The sequence below is a fragment of the Pelodiscus sinensis genome, chromosome 3 (assembly GCF_052426305.1).
Source record: "Pelodiscus sinensis isolate ZL-2025 chromosome 3, ASM5242630v1, whole genome shotgun sequence".
Lineage (NCBI taxonomy): Eukaryota > Metazoa > Chordata > Testudines > Trionychidae > Pelodiscus > Pelodiscus sinensis.
This window is the reverse complement of record NC_143054.1, coordinates 95,194,883-95,216,173: the sequence shown is the minus strand read 5'-3', so window position 1 is coordinate 95,216,173 and position 21,291 is coordinate 95,194,883. Positions and strand designations below refer to the sequence as shown.

The 21,291-nt window shown below is 44.4% G+C and overlaps 1 protein-coding gene across 16 annotated transcripts in view; it reads left to right on the top strand.

Moving 5' to 3' along the window:
* EPB41L2 (erythrocyte membrane protein band 4.1 like 2) overlaps positions 1-21,291 on the top strand; it is a 285,536-nt gene that overhangs the window by 82,147 nt on the left and 182,098 nt on the right. Inside the window, exon 1 of one of the 16 annotated variants that reach the window (XM_089777257.1) lies at positions 20,216-20,371. The exons of 14 other annotated variants lie outside the window; for them this stretch is intronic. The gene's annotated coding sequence lies outside the window, so the exon portion shown is untranslated. Of the gene's footprint in view, positions 1-20,215; positions 20,454-21,291 lie in introns of those variants that run through there. One more of the 16 variants, XM_089777258.1, reaches the window with a different exon arrangement.

Below are 21,291 nucleotides of genomic sequence, written 5' to 3'. Positions count from 1 at the left end.
GGTTCATTACCGAACACCTGGCAACCCTACACCCAAGCACCTTTGCTAAAGAGCTGCTGGTGCAACACTAAATCTAGCCCTGCTCTCAGACCTGAAGAAGAGCTCTGCATATAGCTTGGCTCTTACCAGTGCTCCCTGCCCATAGAAGGGAGCCTGGGTCACAAAGTGCCTGAGTCCAGCCCAGCTCCACTCCCCACAGCCTGATTACACTGCTCAGAGCGGACAGGGGTCAGGCCCTGTGTGGCTACTACCAAGAGCCACCAAGCTGGGAATGACAAGGGAGGCAGCAGAGCCTGCTCTGCAAAGCAGCCACCCGCTACTCAAAGCAGAGAGGCAGACCTGAGCAGAGAAGCAATGGCAGGGAAGGGGAGGGTGGCCACGGGGAACTCTGAACTCAGGAAGCAAGCATGGGTAGGAAGGTGACTTTCCCCATAGCCAGGTCTTTGGTGGCTCAGTGGAAAGAGGCGGAAATTCCACCCCAGTAAGTTTTGCCTGAGAGCCCATGGAAGGCACCTAAACGCAGCCACTAAGCACCTACAGGCTTCTCTCCTGGACTATGGCTGCACAACGTGCTTGAACAGTGCTCAGGAGCACGGACAAGGCTCCTCCTCCTCCCCAAGGTGTCAATTCTACGTCAGACGCAAGGAGACACAAGCAGCTGAGGGCTGCCAGTGCCGATAGAGGTTCCACCCCCCCCCCCCCCCAGCCACTCCCGCATCCCCTGCCAGGCTTCTGCACGCAACCAGCTGAGGGTGGAAGCCTGGCGGGGGAGGGAGAGTGGCTGGGGAGAGAGGAGGACCACAACCAGCACTGGAAGACTCCCAGTGCTGATTGCGGCCCCTCCTCTGTAGCCACTTCCTCTGCCCCCACCAGGCTTCCTTCAGGCGCCCAGCCAGAAAAGCAGAAAATACCAGAAGTTGCACATGTACGGTATTTTCTGGATTTTTTTACTGGACAGAAGGCGCAAAAAGGGACTGTCTGGTTGAATACTGGACACCTGGCAACCCTAGTTGGAGAGAATCAGTTTCTGACAATCTTTTTGCTCATGTGATGAATTTAGCAGTCCAGAAGATTCTCTCTTGACCTGATGGAGATGGGATTTAAGTTCACATGTGCATATTTCTAGAGAGCTGTATGGTTAGATAGCAGACTCTGTCCTAAACTTGACCTCAGATATTAGCTGATGTAATACAAGTACTGTAAAATTTTGAGTATAATGCGCACTTTTTCCCATTTTTTTTTTTAGCATCAAAGTTGGGGTGCACATTATCTATAGGAGGTTTTTTTTTAAAAAATTTTTAAACTCACCCTCGGCAGGCATAAGCTGGGCTGGGGGGGGGGGGGCGGCAGCTGAGCGGGGGAGGCTCCCCTGGTAGGCACGAGTTCGGTGCGCCGGTAGCTGGGCAGGAGACACTCCTCCCCCCCCCCCCCCCCGGGCAGGCGCGAGCTCAGCTGGGCAAGGGGACCCCGCGGCAGGCATGAGCCCTTTCCTTCCTATGCAGTCCTTAAAATCTCGAGTATACTGAGGGTGCGCATTATAGATAAAAGTTTAGTTTATTCAAGAATTTTGACCTTTAAAAGGCAGATGCTCATTATACATAGGTGCGCATTATACTCGAGATTTTGCGGTACTTATTTATTAAAATTTGACTTGTTCATTCATCCTTTCGTGAGAGTAAACATTAAAACATTATATTATAGCTTTTCGGTGTTGGGAATTGGTCTCTTTGCTGACTTTTACGATCTTGAATTTTAATGTTATTTTCTAATTTGTGTATGTACAATGGTTGCTCAATATTCCCACTTCACATAGTCTATTCAAGACATTTTTTCATTCTTCTTAGTAGAGGATCTAATATTTGATAGAGAAAATATGAGTATTTACTATAGTAACGTGGAAATGAGGTTTTCTATTTGCCAAAGAGTTACATAAATAACCCTAGAAAATGAATCCCTTTCATTACTTCTCTGACCACCTTCCAAATGAATCACCATTATTTGAAAAAAGTAATTGTAAAATCTCCGTTTATTTTAAACAAAGATATACTGTATTTAACTTTGTTCAGGGTATTTTACAGAGCCTGACATATGTTCAGTTTAAAAAAATATTTAATTCCAAGGAAACAGTTACTGGTATCCTTTGAAATACAAAATGATATTTAAGTTAATCACTTAAGCCAACAACTATCATGCTAGTTTACAAATGAAGATGAAGCCAAATCCCAGAAATACTGGGAATCTAATCTTGATTCAAATTAATTTGAAAACTGCTGAGCAGGAGGTTATGTGATGAACATATATAAAATCAACTATTGTTATTTTTGGGTAATGGCATTTGAGTTATGCTTCAAAAATTAAATATGACTTGAAATAGTTTTTTAAAGGTGTATGTCCATCAAACAATCTTAGTTGAAAGTTCACAGTAGAACCTTGACGGTTTGACTACATATGCAAGTGGCAGAGATAATCTAATCAGTTTTGTCTCTACTCCAAAATCATAATATTCTTGCATGAGATAGATAACTATCAAGAAGCACTGAAATGAATGGAGGGTATTTTTTGCAGTCATGTTGCAATGTCTGTATCATGCACCATAATTGAAAGTATTCATTTAAATAGCTAAAGATTTTCTTTTAATGGCTGTGAATGGTGGTGAATACAGAACTTAATCAATTTACTGGATGCATGCTGATCCAAGGACTAAACTCGAATAGGCATACTGAAATAATTCTGTATGGCCACGCTTCTCAAAGCTATTTCCCTAAAATTTAAAGGAATACAAGTTTTGTGTATTCTATACACACTATTAATTGTAACAATAACTTTCTCTCTAACTTTTTAATGTAATTTACTCCTTCTCTTGCTTTTATCACCTTTCCTGTTATCTTTGTTTCCCTTCTTGGCTTCATTACAATCTTTCTTACACAGATCATGGTTATGGCCTAACTTTTCCTGTTTTGTCTTCATTGTCTGTTTCCCGTTTCCTTTCTTTCTCTACATTAAGTTCACAACCTCTTGTCTTATATCTTCTCTTCTTATATTGCCATCCAGAATTGTTCAATAGACTACATACTTCCCTGCAGTCCAGTCCTAGCCAATGTGCCTTAGCAAGACTGTCTACATTGCTCACCTATTCATATGGAGCTTGGAAATATTATCAGACCCAATAGCCATAGGTTTAAAAAGCTCTAGTCAGTGACTGATAGAAAGGATGGGAGTCCTACTGTCCAGGTACACTGCACTTAAGAGAAATCAGCCTTCCACCATAACTGCTGGGAAAGGGGAAGGTCTTGGAATTCCTTCCAAAAGTGCTGTTCTTTCTTTAGAGCAGTGTTTCCCAGTTTTATTTGCCCAAGGAACCCTTTTCAGCTTTTCAGAATTTCAAGGAACCCCTAGGTTTGTCAAGCAAAAAAAAAAGGGGGGGGGGACCCACCAAATCATGAAAATCCCCACCAATGCATGAAAATCACATTCCTTCTCCAAGACCCCCCCATCTCCCTTCCTTGAGGCCTCATCCGCTCTGTTCCCCTCCTCTCCATCACTTGCTATCCCCAGCCCTTATACACTCTCACTAGGTTGAGACAGGAGGTCTGGGGTGGGAATGAGGGATTTGGGTGTGGGAAGGGGTGAGAAGTACAAGCTCTGGGAGGGAATTTGGATGTAGGAGAAGGGACAGTTGGCTCGGGGAGGGGGCTCTAGGCTGGGGAGTGTTGGGCTCAGGTGGAAGGTTGGGATGCTGAGCAAGCCATGGGCTTATGGATGTGGGGGTGCAGGAGTTTGGACTGGATATGTGAGGGACTCAGGGCAAGAAGGTTGTGAGTAATGGGCTCAGGACACAGATTTGTGATGTGTGGATGGTGCAGGAGTGTTGTGGCAGAAGACTGAGGATGTGGTGATGCAGGAGTTTGGAGATGTAAGAGGCTCAGGATGGGGGGTTCCAGTGTATGATAGGGGGCAATGTCTGGGTGGTAGGTAGGGTGCAGAAGCAGGCTGGATGTAGGGTGTCTGGCCAGCGGGAGGAAGCAGGAGCAGATTGGGGGTAGGGTGTCTAGCTACGAGGGAGGGTGCAAGGAGGGGACTTGGGTAGGAGTTGGACCTCCCTGATCTGGCACCCTCTAGACCTGACTGGTCCCAGATGAGGGATTTTTGGACCAGGGGAGGTAATTTCAGGGCTCCTGGTTACCCCCCCCCCCTCCCCACACACACACACTAGGCTTTTTTGCATCTCTATCCCCTGCAACCCAACTGATCTGCTCACCCTTGCTGGTTCCCTGCACCTCCCCCAAAACCATCCCCCACAATCCAAGGGAGTGCAGCACCAGTTCCCTGCAGCCCCTCACAGCCAGCTGAGCTGCCCATCTCTTCCGTATGCCCTCCCCCATCCACCTCAGCCCAGCTTAGCCATGGTTCCCTGCGTGCCTTCCTCACAGCACAGCTGAGCCCGTTTCCCTGCACCTCCCCCAAGCCCCTCAAAACAGCTGAGCCAAGTGCCGATTCCCTCCCTCCCCTTGGCTGTGTCCAGACTGGAAAGTTTTTAGCAGCTGCTTTTGCGGAAAAACTTGCCAGCTGTCTACACTGGCCGCTTGAATTTCCGCAAGAGCACTGACAATCTCGTGTAAGAAATCAGTGCTTCTTGTGGAAATACTATGCTGTTCCCATTCGGGCAAAAGTCCCTTTTGTGCAAAGCTTTTGCGCAAAAGGGCCAGTGTAGACAGCTCAGATTTGTTTTGCGCAAAAAAGCCCCGATCGCGAAAATGGCGATCGGGGCTTTTTTGTGCAAAAGCGCGTCTAGATTGGCCACGGACGCTTTTCTGCAAAAAGTGCTTTTGCAGAAAAGCGTCCATGCCAATCTAGACGCTCTTTTCCGCAAATGCTTTTAACGGAAAACTTTTCCGTTAAAAGCATTTGCGGAAAATCATGCCAGTCTAGACATAGCTCTTGAGTCTAGCCCCAGTTCCCAGCACCTCCCTCCTCCTGCAGCCAAACTGAGTTCTGAGCCCCTCCCCCCAAAACCCAACTGAGCTCAATTTCCCTGCACCTTCCCCCAAACCATGCAGACATGCTGAGCCAGCGCTGATTCCCTGCCCCTGCCTCCTTCCCTCCCTCCCCTTGGCTGTGTCTACACTGGTGTAATATTGCACCAAAGCGGCTGCTCTTTTGCAAAAACTTGCTTCCTGTCTACACTGGCCGTGTGTTCTTGCGCAAGTACACTGATGTTCTCATGTATGAAATCAGGGCTTCTTGCGCAAGAACTATGATGCTCCCGCCCAGGAATAAGCCCTTTTGTGCAACTGTTCTTGTGCAAGAGGCCAGTGTAGACAGGCAACATGAATTTCTTGCTCAAGAAAGCCCGATGGTTAAAATGGCCATCGGCACTTTCTCGGGCAAGAGAGCGTCCACACTGCCATGGCAGTGTGGATGTGTTCTTGCCCGAGAACTCTTGCACAAGATGTTCTTGCACAAGAAACCACCAGTGTAGACATAGCCTAAGAATTTCCTCGCATGAGCAAAATGAATTTTGTGTTGTGCACCAGTACTGAGTTCATGTGGCTTGTTTGGATGTGCCACTATGGCACCCAAGTTATTAATAAATATTTTTAAACCTTTACCTTTTCTCTCTGCTTCCATGTCTTCTCCCCTTGTTCCATCAGCTCCCCTGGTGCCTGCTGCCTTCCAACCCCTCACCCTCCTCTGCTGTCCTGACTCCTACCCTTCTCACTGCCCTCATCCCTCCTGCAACCTGCCCCCCCTCCACCAGCCCTTCTCTCCTCCCTGTGCCCACTCCTCCAGTAGCCCCACTCTGATCATGTGAGCTACCCCTCCTCATCCCCTCTTCCAACACCTCCCTCTACAAACCTGCCCTGTGTCTCTCCTCTGGTGCTGGTCCCTCCCCTGCAGGTGTCTGCCCTTCTGCTTCACCACCAGAATTCCCTGGCACCTACACCTTCCCTTACCCCTGCACCCTCCTGGTGCCTCCCCCTTCCCTCACTGCCCCTACCTCCTTTGCCCTCTTTTTCCCTGATGCCCACCCCCTCATCACTCTCTGCCTCCATTTCCCTCATGTCCCTGTGCCCTCCACCCATGACTTGCTCCATCCCAGCCTTCCTCATGCCCACCCCTTCTTTCAAGACTTCTCCCAGCACCTCCCCCTCCCCCTCCCCCCTCTAGCCTCCAATGCCCTTAACCTCTCCCCTCAAAGAATCACCCTGTCCCCCTCCCACTGACACCTTCCCTCCTGCCTTTTTCTTCATTGTCTGCACTTGGCCCCCCTGTCATTTGTCTCTCCTCTACCCTGTCCTTTGGTGCCTTCCCCTCCCGCTCCGCACAAGCCCCTTTCTCTCCCAGCCCTGCCCCTTCCCCTACCTTCTGCCTTCCACTTTGTGGGGCTGGAGTCTGTGCTCCGTCCCCGCACTCCGAACCCACAACTCAGCCGCCTGGCGCAACGCAGCACCCAGCAGTTTTAAAATCCCGGGCCGTGACATTATGTCACGCCCGGGCGTCTCCCTGCCTACCGCTTTGAGCACGCCGTGCAGGGCAGCAGCGGCCAGCAAGGGGGAGTTCAGTGAAGGTTGCGCACGACAGGGACGGGATGGGACAGGGACGAGTATGGGACCAAGGGAGAGACGCTCTGGGACTAGGGTGGGAGGACGCACGGGGCGGCCGGGGCCCGCTCCAGTTCCAAATATTGGGGGAGCAGGGGCACTACGAGCCCATACAACTCACTACCCATGCCTCTGCTGGCTAGCCAGCTCTCTCTCTTTCAGCGAGGGAGTGCCAGCTCCTCGCGGAACCCCTAGTTTTGCTTCGCAGAACCCCAGGGTTCCCCGGAGCACCATTGGGAAACACTGCTTTAGAGGTTTCCTCTTGGGTATCCGCCTCTGATTAGTAAGTTTCTGATTTTAAATATGAACCCACTGTTCTCAACCTCTTGTTGGTTGCAGGAATGGAGAAAATGTTTTGTTATCTTGAATCCTCCATTAGGAGTGTACAGTTTTACGGAGATGTCACTGTTACATTTACCCATCAAATACCCCCAAACCCAAACAAAAATGACTGTCTTGTAGCCCTCTGATCCTGTTTCTGATAATACTCCTCCTTTCCCATGCTTCTCCCTAATCTCTGCAGCATAATTGTGAAGCTGACCTGATAGTTGTCATTTTCACATGTGCCCATCTGGATCTCAGTGGCAACAGTGGAAAAAATAAAACTGGTTGGTTTTATTCTACTGCAGTTAAACTAGTTGCATAAGCTTTCTGAGCCTTGATAGATAGAATTGATAGAACTCCAGTCTTTGTGAAGGTATAACGTTTAAAAACATTAAAGCTTGGATTCATCAGAAGTTGGTGTCACTTATCTGGGAAAGATTCTTACTTGGCATAGGTGAATGGATTTTTCCAATGGGGTTGCTCCAATAATCGCCTAACAGAGTGCAATCCTGCTACTATTATTCTCTTTAAAAGTCTGCAGGAAATTTATCCTTCATTGGGTTAATGAATGCTAGCTATTATACTCTGGGAAAGGTAGAAATTGTGGTATGCATGGAAAATGTTTCCAGATTTTATGATTGAAAATTTCTATTTATGATCATAAAGGCTGGAAAAATTGTGTTTTGTTTGCAGCTGGTACTGTGCTCATTGTAGGGGTCAATAGTGGCTTTGTCACAAGGTGAGTGCATGGGGTAGCAGTCTGTCACAATCTGCCTTTGTAAGTGGGAGGAGCCAGGAAAAAGGATCTTGACACCTAACAGATCATACATCCACAGCATGACTGTGCTGGGTACCTTGTACTGTGCGAAGGTAGAGTGAGACTCCATTGATTTCCAATCTACTGCCTGTGTGGGGCATATGTAGACTAACCATGGAGTTAGACATTGTGCAAGAAAAAATAACCATGGTAGTAAGTAGAGCTGATGCAAAGGGAGGTGAGAGATACCTTATGTCCCTGCACAGCCACCCAGAATGAGCCACTCTTGCATTAACTGTACATACAGCTAGTTCCAGTGCCACTACTTCAGTTCACTTTACTTGTTTGAAAACAACTCTTGACCAGAATTTAGTCATTTTTCACGGTTTTCTTAAATGCAGTATACCTGGGTAGCAGATACACTTCAACTGGACCACTAAAAGACTTATATTTTCTTAATGATAAATAAGTGGTATCAAAATTTTGCTGTAATATGTGTATAATATATCGTGGAAATATAAAGATTGGCAATTTTCATAGGAAATGTGAGGCTGGAAAGATCTTCAGTGTGGAGGATGCATTTGGAGGAAGGGTTATGAAAATCAGGAGAAGGGGCCAAGGGAAGTACAGTGATCTGTGTAAGAATGTATGTATTTCTCTAAACCGTGTTACACAGCACATGATGACTTCAATTCAAAGGTACAACAGACATCACTTTATTCTGCCAGTGTTTCATAGGCATGCGCAGCACATTTCATTAGGGTATGCACCCAAATTTTTTTTTTAAAATGCACTTTGACCCCCCCATTAGCCACATCCCTGACCCCTGTTAACCACGCCACTGGCCCCCATTAGCCATGCCCCTAGAGGTAACCCTCTCCAGGCAACATGGGCACATGACCAAAAGTAAAAAGTGTTATGTGACCCCCGACCCAAGGACTTTTCCCACCATCCTCCTACCAATAGGGATTAATTTGGCCCCCCTCAACTCCCCCCATGCAACTATCCTGCAATTGCATTAATCCAATGTGTGTGACATTAATGCGGGGGTGGAGAGGCTGGGGGGATGGGGAAGTGTTCCCTCTAAGAGTTTCCTCCCATGAATAAAATGAATTTTGTGTTGTGCACCAGTACCAAATTCATGTGGCTTGTTTGGATGTGTCATTGTGGCACCCAAGTTATTAATAAATATCTCATAATCCTTTACCTTTCCCCTCTACTGCCATGTCTCCTCCCCTTGCTCCATGAGCTCCCCTGGTGCCTGCTGCCTCCCAACCCCTCACCCTCCTCTGAGTCCAGACTCCTGCCCTACTCACTGCCCTCAACCCTCCTGAGACCTGCCCCTCCTCCACCAGCCCTTCTCTCCCCCCTGTGCCCACTCCCCCGGTAGCTCCACTCTGATCATTTGAGCTACCCCTCCTCATCCCTTCGTCTAACACCTCTCTCCTCTGGTGTCGGTCCCTCCCCTGCAGGTGTCTGCCCTTCTGCTTCACCCCAAAATCCCCTGGCATCTGCACCTTTCCTTACCCTTGCAAGCCTTCTTCCAGCACCTCCCCCTCCAATCCCAAATGCCCTTACCCTCTCCTGTTCCAGCATCACCCTGTCTCCCCTCCCACTGACACCTCCCCTCCTGCCCTTTCCCTCATTGTCTCCACTAGCATTTGTGTCTCTTCTACCCTGTCCCTTTGGTGCCGTCCCCTTTCTTCCCCTTCCCTCCGTACAAGCCCCTTCCACTCCTTCCCCTTTCTTCCTCCTCCACCCTCCCCCACCACAAAAGCCCCTTCCTCTCCCACTCCTTCCTCTTATTTCTCTCCCCCCCCCTTACCTGTAGCTTCTGCCTTACAGCTTGCAGTGCTGGAGTCAGAGGCAGCCCAAGCTGCAGGGCCGGGGAGGGGCACCCCCAGGGCGCCATATGGTGCTGCCGGAACAGGCGGGGTGCCCCCGGGGCGCCGTGTGGTGCTGTAGGGCCGGGCGCTGCGTGGTGCTACCGGGACGGGTAGGGGCGCTCCCGGTCGCCTCAAGGGTGCTGCACTGTGCTGCTGGGCTGGGCGGGTGCGCTTCCGGGTGCCTCAGGGGCGCCGTGCCATGCTGCTGGGCCGTGCAGTGCTGCCGGACCGGGTGGGGCTCAGGCATGCCGGCCCGAGACATTAGGGTGTGCCTGGGCACACCCAACACACCCCATGCGCACACCTATGCAGTGTTTACTGTTGTAAGTGTGAGCTAAAACGGGTAAGAAACGAGGGTGATATCATGCTAGGAGTCTACTACAGGCCACCTAGCCAGGTGGAAGAGGTGGATGAGGCCTTTTTTAAACAATTAACAAAACTATCCAAAGCCCAAGATTTGGTGGTGATGGGGGACTTCAACTATCCAGACATATGTTGGGAAACTAACACAGCGAGGCACAGGCTATCCAATAAGTTTCTGGACTGCATTGGAGACAACTTTCTGTTTCAGAAGGTTGAAAAAGCTACCAGAGAAGAAGCTGTTCTGGATTTGGTTTTAACAAATAGGGAGGAACTAGTTGAGAACTTGAAAGTGGAAGACAGTATAGGGGACAGTGATCATGAAATAATAGAGTTCATGATCTTAAGGAAAGGTAGAAGGGAGACCAGCACAATTGAGGTAATGGATTTCAGGAAGGCAGATTTTGATAAGCTCAGAGAACTTGTAGGTAAGGTCCCATGGGAAGCAAGACTGAAGGGAAAAACAACTGAGGAGAGTTGGAAGTATTTCAAAGGGACGTTGTTAAGGGCCCAAAAGCAAACAATTCTGCTGTGTAGGAAAGACAGAAAATATGGCAAAAGACCAGCTTGGCTTAACAAGGAGATCTTGCATGATCTCAAAATAAAAAAGGAGTCATATAAAAAATGGAAACTAGGACAACTAACAAAGGATGAATATAGGCAAGCAACACGGGAATGCAGGGGCAAGATTAGAAAGGCCAAGGCACAAAATGAGATCAAACTAGCTACAGGCATAAAGGGAAACAAGAAGACCTTTTATAAATACATTAAAAGCAAGAGGAAGACCAAGGACAGGGTAGGCCCACTACTTAGTGAGGAGGGAGAAGCAGTAACAGGAAACTTGGAAATGGCAGAGATGCTCAATGACTTCTTTGTTTCGGTCTTCACGGAGAAGTCTGGAGGTGTGCCTAACGTAGTGAATACAAGCAGAGAGAGGGTAAGTTTAGAAGATAGGATACACAAAGAACAAGTTAAAAATCACTTAGGAAAGTTAGATGTCAGCAAGTCACCAGGTCCTGATGAAATGCATCCCAGGATACTCAAGGAGCTGATAGAGGAGGTATCTGAGCCTTTAGCTATGATTTTTGAAAAATCATGGCAGACAGGGGATATTCCAGAAGACTGGAAAAGAGCAAATATTGTGCCCATCTATAAAAAGGGGAATAAGAACAACCCAGGAAACTACAGACCAGTCAGTTTAACGTCTGTCCCAGGGAAGATAATGGAGCAGGTAATTAAGGAAATCATATGCAAACACTTGGAAGGTAATAAAGTGATAGGGAATAGCCAGCATGGGTTTGTGAAGAACAAGTCATGCCAAACTAATCTGATAGCTTTCTTTGATAGGATAATGAGCCTTGTGGATAAGGGAGAAGCGGTGGATGTCATATACCTAGACTTTAGTAAGGCATTTGATACGGTCTCGCATGATATTCTTATTGATAAACTAGGCAAATATAACTTAGATAGGGCCACGATAAGGTGGGTGCATAATTGGCTGGATAACCGTAGTCAGAGAGTTGTTGTTAACGGTTCTAAATCCTGCTGGAAAGGGATAACGAGTGGAGTTTCTCAAGGGTCTGTTTTGGGACCCGTACTGTTCAATATCTTCATCAATGATGTAGATATTGGGATAGAGAGTACGCTTATTAAGTTTGGAGATGATACCAAACTGGGTGGGGTTGCAACTTCTTTGGAGGATAGGGACATAATTCAAAATGACCTTAGCAGTTAGAGAAATGGTCAGAGGTAAACAGGATGAGGTTTAATAAAGAGAAATGCAAAGTGCTCCACTTAGGAAGGAACAATCAGTTCCATACATACAAGATGGGAAGCGACTGTCTAGGAAGGAGCATGGCGGAAAGGGATCTAGGGGTCATAGTGGACCACAAGTTGAATATGAGTCAACAGTGTGATGCTGTTGCAAAAAAAGCAAATATGATTCTAGGTTGTATCAACAGGTGTGTTGTAAGCAAAACTCGTAAAGTCATTCTGCCGCTCTACTCTGCACTAGTTAGGCTTCAGCTGGAGTACTGTGTCCAGTTCTGGGCGCCACATTTCAAGAAAGATGTGGAGAAATTGGAAAGGGTACAGAGAAGAGCGACAAGAATGATTAAAGGTTTAGAGAACATGACCTAAGAAGCCAGGCTTCATGAACTGGGCTTGTTTAGTTTGGAAAAAAGAAGATTAAGGGGGGACATGATAGCGGTTTTCAAATATCTAAAAGGGTGTCACAAGGAGGAAGGAGAAAATGTGTTCCTCTTGGTTTCTGAGGACAGGACAAGGAGTAATGGGCTTAAAGTGCAGCAGGGGAGGTTTAGATTGGACATTAGGAAAAAATTCCTAACTGTCAGAGTGGTCAAATATTGGAATAAATTGCCAAGGGAGGTGGTGGAAGCTCCCTCTCTGGAGATATTTAAGAACAGGTTTGATAGACATTTGTCAGGTATGGTGTAGACCCGTGGTCCCCAACACGGTGCCCACGGGCTCCATGGCGCCCGCGGGGGCAGTCGTGTGCGCCCGCCACGTGCTCGGGGCTGGCCTGGCCCTGGGCACGTGGCGCATGCACAGTGCCGGAGCCAGCTCCAGGCGCATGGTGAGCGCCGGCCCCGGGTGGGGGGGAGCGCCGGCCCCGGGCGCTTGAGGAAGAGGGGGCGCGCCGGGCGCGCGGCGCTTGGGGGAGGCGGGGCGCTTGGAGGAGGGGAGGGGCGCCGGCCCTGGCCCGCGGCGCTTGGAGGAGGGGGGGCGCTGGCCCCGGGCGCGCGGCGCTTGGAGGTGGCCCCAGGCACTTGGAGGAAGGGCGGGGGGCGCCGGCACCGGGCGCGCGGCTATGGGGGGGCGCGCGGTTATGGGGGGGCCCCACCCACGTCCCCGCCCCCTGGCGCCCGGCGGGCGAACGGCCACGCCCCCTGGCGCCCGGCAACCTCCACAGGTTGGGGACCACTGGTGTAGACGGAGCTTGGTCCTGCCTTGAGGGCGGGGGGCTGGACTCGATGACCTCTTGAGGTCCCTTCCAGTCCTATTCTATGATTCTATGATTCTAAGTGTGATAATATTATTAGGGATAGATAAAGGATTTTTCTTGTGGATGGTTTGGGAGTAGAAGGATGAGTGAGAAAGAGATCAACTTGTTTCCTGGGTTACATGTGGTTCAGGACCAAATTAATGAACAATACCCTAAAGAGACACAGCATTATTAATTCATTGTTTCATTTACAGTAGTGCTATATATTCATATTTAAACAGTAAATATTTAGTTTATATTTTTACTGAAAAATGACTGACCTAATATTATTATTTAATAAACTGCACTAGGTTAATAATATAGTAAAAGCATTCTGTTTGGTTAATAATTAAACCACATGGTGTATTAATATCATGAGGTGCAGGAAATGCATTAAAGAGACATTTACAGCTTGCAACCCTCAGTCTGAATACCACTGGTTTATGTTTTGATTGAGAAAAGCAGTTCAGCATATGCTTATAGTTAAGCAGGTGCTTAGGTGTTTTGCTTGATTGGGTCTTAGTTTACGAGGGTCTTTGAAAACACTTGCTATTGAAGTACAGATGTAAGTGATATGCACTCGACTCCACCTTTATCCTGGATTTATGAAGGGATACAAAAGCTGAAAATAAGAAAGGCATGAGGAGTAAATCAGGCTTCAGACTAGTAACATGCTGGCTTCAAAGTCAATTTACTCAGACTGAAAGTCATGACAGATGAGTGCTCAATGACGTAGGTACATCTTAATTGCCTGCAGCTAGCCAGGAACTTGTTGCTATAGAAACTTATCAATAGTAGACCAGGACAGCAGTTGGTAGTTATATGGACTTATCTGAATAATTTTGCTAATTTATGTTGGATTTTTTTTGTAATTATATGAATGTATTTAGCACTTTTCATTCTGGAATTTATAGGTTCTTAAGAGCAATGGGGATTAAGCTTGAATTGAGATTTATGGTTAACTTACATTTCTGGCCATTATGCTATAAATCCTGAAAAGTACAATACATGCTGCTAAACTACAATCAAACTTGGCAAGGAGGAGATAGGGTGGGGAAAATGAATAACATTTATCTGCGTGGCTTTTTGCTTTCTTCAGTGTCATTTCAGCACATGAGTAACTGAATTAAGAATTTTTGTAACATCTCTTTCCATTTGATCCCCAAGTTGTGATTTTTTTTTGGAAGAGGCATTTCAGACAATTTCTGTGTGTCTCTTCAAGAAGCTGTGCTGTAAATTATTTCATTTTTTCAAATTAACCTACAGTTCAATAAGAAATTGTAGGTATTGCTATCAAGAGACACACTTGCTGAGGGGTAAGGGGGCAATGACAAAAGGATTGGCTTCTTATGTTGTAGTTTAACTGTTCTTTCTTCTTTTTGCCCAAAAAATGGACAGACACCCTCTTTCCCCAACCTCAAAACCTGTAGCTTCTTTAGAATGGTACTGGAACATGCCTTGCAGCTTTGTTTTGCCCCAGAACAACAGCGCAGCAAACAGGAGTTAATTATTAGAGATATAGTTAGTAGGGTTTAGAATGATCAGGAGTACTGCATGATCAATTTCTTATTAGGTGCAAAGTGTGTGGCTCTCTCAAGGCATCTAGATACTTACATGTAGTGCTGGAAATGAGTTAATAATTACTGAATGTGTAAGTACTAGTAACATGGAGAAAGAAAGGCTGAGGCCCAACAGGCCACAGTTAGGTTGCTAGGTAAGAGACCTCCATAGTAGCATTCAGTGTAATGCTTCCAGTTCCACATGCAAGGCCAGAAAGAGTATGTGCACACTGTAGTTAAAAACGTGATGCTGGCCTTTGCCAACTAACTTGGGTTCATGGGGCTTGGTCTAAGTGGCTGTTTAATCGCAGTGTAGACTCTGGGACTGAGCCTGAATGTCTACATTAAAATTAAAAAGCCCCTTGTTCTGAGCCTTACAAGCCTGTGTCAGATGGCACACACTGAGAGTTTGTAATTGTAGTGAAGACATATCCAAAGAGAAGCATAAGTGCAGAAAGTCAATGTGGATGAAATGATGGTTTAGGGAGGAGGGATTTAGGTTTAATAGGAACTGGGGGAGTGGAAGATGTGGTTTGAGACACAAAATGTTGAGACAAAAATGCATCCTTTAAAATCTGAAAGTTAAACTCTAATGAGAAAATAGAAAGGAGAATAAAGTCTGGTAAGTCAAGTGTAAAAGTATAAGAAAACAGGCCACAAAAGAATTTGAAGAGCAACTAGTGAAAGAAAAAGAACACCTAATTACTTCAGAAGCATGTACTCTGCCAAAAAGTCAGCCACTGGACAATTGAAGTGCTTAAGGAAACTCAAGAAAGACAAAATGGAGGTTTTGGAACAAATTGTTAAATTAACAGTAATAAATCACCAGGACCAGATGCTATTCACCCAAGAGTTCTGAAGGAACTCAAATAAGGATTTGCAGAACTAACAACTGTGGTATGTAACCTATCTCTTTAATTCAGCCTCTGTATCAGATGACTGGAAGGAAGCAAGTAACACCATTTTTTAAAAGAAGGTTCCAGAGGTGATCCTGACAACAATTATAGGCTGGTAAAACCTAACTTCAGTAGCAGGAAAATTGGTTGAACCTATAGTAAAGAACAGAATTACCAGCCCGACAGAGAAACATGCTATATTGGGGTGAAGCCAATGTGACTTTTGTAAAGGGAAATGACACTTAACTCCTTCAAAAAAATTCAAATAGATTATTGAGGAAGCATGTTGTGTACTTGGACTTTCAAAAAGCTTTTGGTGAGGTGACACCACTAAGGTACAATTTGTCTCTTAATTTCTGCATGTGTCCTTTCATCAGTACATATAATATTCTCAGGCAGAGACTGTCTTTACAAGACACAGTCAACAGAGGGCTTGGCTCTTCAGTTTATCATATATGGTTAGTTTTAATACCATTGTCCCTGAGACTCTGCTTCTACTAGAAGATTTCTAAATGTTTCCTGTTGCATTACCAATTATTCAACTCCACCAGTGGTAAACCCATTTCTAGCTTTTTAGACGTTTCGTGTAACCCAACTTATAGTAGATTTAGGGATTCAAGTGGCTAAAATAGTGGCAGACCTTTGTGCCTTGACAACTTGAGTGCTCCATCCATTGTCACTATCAGTGGAATTGCAGTGATAGAAAGCATTTAGAAAAATGATGTTGTATGCAAAGACTTTTGGCTTTGTCTACACTTGTAAGTTTTAATGTGGCAGCATGATCGGTGTACCAGCACAGGGAGAGAGCTTTCACAGCACTGTAGGTAAATCACCTAAATGGGGACAGCTGGGAGGCTGTTTACACTGGTGTATCACAGCATTGTAACTTGCTGTGGTGTGAGGGGGTGTTTTTTCACACCCTTGAGCAAAAAAGTTACAGTGCAGTAAAGTGGCAGAGTAAACAAGCCCTTTGTTGTCAGCCCTGCAGAACTAACTGCAATGTTCAATAGAGTTCCATGGGATCTGAGAAATTTTTGTTGATATTCTGTTTGTCTGTGAAGTTCAACTCCTTTGTGGTTTTATGTAGCTGACTTTTCAAATAAGACTTTTAATAAGTTTCAACAGCTTGCTTCCTCAAAATAGTTGCTTGACCATGAATTTCTTGTGTTGCTTTGGTGCCTGACTCATGACTTTTGAAAACTTAGGTTTGGAATTTGGATATTGTCTCTGGTCCCACAGAGACAATGAATCTATGCTTTCCAAAGAATGGTGATATTTTATGTACTCCCAAATACATAGTTAAAGAATGCAGCAAATATTAAAAGTATGAGACAAACAGTGGAGAAGAACTTTGGCCTACATGGAACAGGATCTTTCATTTGCTATGCATTATGGAAGCAAGCAATTAGTGAACCAGTCCTTTTCTCTTTATAGACTTGTACTGGAATAGCAATTAAGTTGGACATTGTATAGGGCCTAAAATAAAGATGTAAAAATTACCATCCCGGTCACAGAAAAATTACAAGAGAAACACCAGACTTACTGATTCATGAGACAAAGGAGGTTAGGACAATGGCAAGGGAGACATGATTAGAGGTGGGTTGTGTACACTAGTGACTTTTTCAGGAACATTATATGCAATTTGCTGTCTGCCAAGCCATTCTTCTGGTTAATTGATACTTGTGCCGTAGAAGGTATTGCTTCCCTGAATGTGAGACATGTATATCATTCTTCAGATATCTTAAGTATCTTAATCAGTGAAAAAAGCATCTGGAATTTATCTGGAGAATCCAGAAGAATATCACTATATAGGCAGTCCCCGGGTTACGTACAAGATAGGGACTGTAGGTTTGTTCTTAAGTTGAATCTGTATGTAAGTCGGAACTGGCATCCAGATTCAGCCGCTGCTGAAACTGACTAGCGCCTGACTACAGGAAGCCCGAGGCAGAGTTGCTCTGCCCCGGGCTTCCTGGAATCAGCCGCTGATCAGTTTCAACAGGCTGATTCTGGACGCCAGTTCTTACATACAGATTCAACTTAAGAACCCCAGGCGTCCCCAAGTCAGCTGCTGCTGAAACTGATCAGCGGCTGATTCCAGGAAGCTCGGGGCAGAGCAACTCTGCCTCGGGCTTCCTGTAGTCAGAGCTGGTCAGTTTCAGCAGCTGCTGACTTGGGGACGCCTGGGGCAGAGCAGCTGGGGTGCTGCCGGGTTAGTCCAGTAGCGCCCAGAGCGGCGCTGCGGGACCGACCGGCAGCGCCCCAGCTGCTGTACCACAGGCATCCGGAGCAAAGGGGGCAGCGGGACAGCCCAGACGTGCCGCGGCTGTCCTGCTGCCTGCGTGTTCCACGGCTTTGCTCCCTGTCTCCTTGGTCTGCTGGTCTCCAGCAGACCAGGGAGACGGGGAGCAAAGCCGCGGAGCACGCGGGCAGCCCAGATGCGCTGCGGCTGTTCCGCTGCCGGCATCCTCAGAGGCTAAGGATCCACGTAACTCGGGGACTGCCTGTATAGCTAGTAGTTTTGTGCCAGTGCCACCACTGTGAATTTTGGATTGAGGTCATGGCAATGAATGAAGTATTTTCAAAATTTTAGAATACAACTCTTTCCTTTAAAGGAACATCAGAGTTCTTTAAAATGTGTTTGAGGAATGTTTGCTGTTGTCACAGAACATACTTAAGATTACTGAAACTTGAACAATTTGAGGGAAAAACCATTTCTGTATTTCACTTGTTTTGTGCATTTGACAGAATTTTTTTTTGATAGTTCTCCATTCAGAGTCAGCTTTTATTGGTGGGTGGAGTTAGGCATATGTGTGGATTTTTCATACAGCAAGAGAGAAGAAAAAATTAATCTAAAAAAATAACCCTTGCTCCTAAAGAAAAGTGATTGTAAAACCACAAATATGGACAGGAGCAGCTGTAGGACATACAACTACTCAACTTTATTTTTTTTAAATATTTGATTTCAATATTACATTTCAAATTGACTATGTAATTTTTACATTTTTGAATCTGGGTATCAGAATACATGATTTTTCTTTGCTTTTATGGGCATGTACAGCATAGCCCCAGAGCTGTTTAAAAATTGTTCTGTCCAGTAAACTTTTGCGTCTATTATTTTCTCATACTTTATTCAGATTAAACAGTTATTCCTTTTTCACAATGGTGTCTGATGGCTGTTCAATAATTTGAGAAAGTACTAGAAACCCCAAGACAGGTGTTTACTGAGAATGTGTCCAAAAATTAGCTCTGAAGTAGTACAGAACTTAGTCTTGATATATTGATGAAAATAAATTACTTTTGATGGTTGGATCCCCTTACAAAAAGAATTTACAGTATCCTGCTTGTTGGAATCTAACATGGTCATCATCATACCAAAAGCAAAAGAAGAAAATTAGTCATTTCCTTATTCCCTCTAACCTTGAACTCTGGAGTTGCCTTTATTTCCTTATTTTTCAGGCTCCTGTACATGTCCTCTACTCATGAAATAGTAATTGGCGTATATAGCTTATTGATAATAGCCAGGCTTGGATGAATTAGATTTTTATTGGTAAATGTTGATTTCACTATACCACACACAAACTGTAAAAATATTTCCATCAGTAGCACAGTTGAAATTTACCGATAGAGAAAGCAAGAGACACGATACTTGAGAACTTACTAGAATTTAATTTAAAGATACTTGAGTTGTATATTTTGACATGTTAAGCTTGTATTTAACAGTTATAAATCTCTAACTTTTTTGACTCTCAGCTAATGTCATTTAATTATTTTCTGACCCTTCCCCATCATGTCCCTCAAATATGAAAATTTAAATAAATAAAAGTGAAATGTTTAAAATCTATAACTTTGCACAGAAGACAGCTGTGTGCATTTGTGTTCATACACTATATAGAAGAGAAAAAGTTATTTGACAGAACATATCAATGTTTATTTTAATTATAAAAATGTAATTCTGCTAAGAAAAAGAATGATGAAATAATACTTGGTTGGCATTTCAGGTGAACTTCATAGTACCGTATTTGAGTTTCTCAGTTTAAATTATGAATAAATTATTTTTCAAGTCTGTGCTATAAAAGGCCGTGGTAGTAACCATGCTCATAACTTCATTTAGGGCAGTAAAATGTGAAAGAAGCGCAAAGTTATCTTTAGCTCTTTTTATTAAGTTAGCTAAAGATGCCAAAAATTAACTTGATTTTATAATAAACTGTTAATATAGGGTAGCTTCGGAAGAGGAAAGTCCTAGATTTTAAAAAAAAGGTTCTTATTGCAAACTGTAGAAGTAATGAAGAAATCACCATAAAATCATAAAAGAAAAGCTCAGACCTGATCAGGACTTTGTTTAGGTTTCTATAATCAGAATCAGAAGTGAAATGTTTCCCTGTTGTTCCAGCTGGATTGTATGTACAACATTGTATGTACAACTGTTGCATAAACAGAGCCAAAGTGTGTGTGTGTGTGTGTGTGTGTGTGTGTGTGTGTGTGTGTGTGTGTGTGTGTGTGTGTGTGTGTTTGTTTGTTTTTTTAAGGGGAAGGAGTTGCTCAAAAGATAGAATAGATAGTTGTATTCTAGCTTTTTTGTGTTTGTCTTTGTCGCTTCTATGAGGGCTTAATTTGTAGAGCCAGAAATCCACCCTAAAACAAACAAAAGTCTTCTACTGGCACAGAGTTCTTCTTTGAAAAGATTCTGTAAGGATTTTCCCACACAAATTGTTCATCTCTTGGTTTGTTGGACAGATAACAGGAAAACTGAGTTGCTGTTTGACCCATGTATGTTTTCTGGCTGCTGGAATGAAATGAGTTGGAACTGCAGCCTGGTTTTCCACTGAGCATGTCCATCTCCAACAATGTCAGGGTTTGGGTGGGGTCATTCTTGTTCATTAAGCTTTTCAAACAGACTGTTGGATTTTCATCAGCTGGCTGCATTTATTTAATGGCAAAAATCTACGGACAACTGGCTTGATGTACAGAATAAAAATTACATCTGTATGTATTTTGGGGGAAATAATTCTTAATTTATCCTATAGATTTTAAGTTGCTGCACTTGAGATTTGCACTACAACATCAGGTACTTGATAGCTTATAAACAAATTGCAAAGTACATTCCCATTGTCTCTGGCAAGGGAATTAGCATGGGCGGCATTGTTTTCAGACTATTGGAAAGATGTATATTTGCTTACATTTTGTGTCAGAAGGATATTCTGATCAGGAGCCAGGATTTAGAAGAGAATGGCACCTGGTAATGTATAATATTTGAAAGGTACCTTTGTTTTACAGTCCGAACTTTCTTTTTAAAATGCATGGGTTTTAATAATTGATTTGTTTAACCATAGGGTTGCTTTGAAGACAAATCAGTTTCTTTTTAAGATGCTGTTTTAATTTAAATGCATTTGCTCCACAGTTTCAAATTATAATAAAATACATATTTTATAGTATATTCACAACTTCAGCAAACAAAATCCATTCAAGAATATAAGTTTCAAGAAATTTCATTTTTTTTAACATAATGGCTCTTGGTAATGCCTCCTTAAATAATACAGCATACTTGAAAAGAGAAAATTAACACCTTTATGCACCTTAATATGAAAGCATAACTAAACTAATATAGAATGTGTTCATATATCTAGTTTTTTTTAATGTGTCTAAATAATGCCTACGTTCATATTTGCAGATTGTTTTGACTTTATAATGAGGTAACATTACTTTCTTAAGTAACTTTTTACAGTTAACTTTCAGAGAATTAGCTGTGTTGTTGTAGCATCCTATTTCGATTGCAGCAATTCCTTTCCAGTTTTATTCAGAAGCAGCCTTTTGTGCAAAATACAGCATTTTTACTGCCACCTGGGCTTTTAAGTATTTGTTGTCTTTACCTTAATCTTCAGCATTGCTGTAGTAATGACATTTAA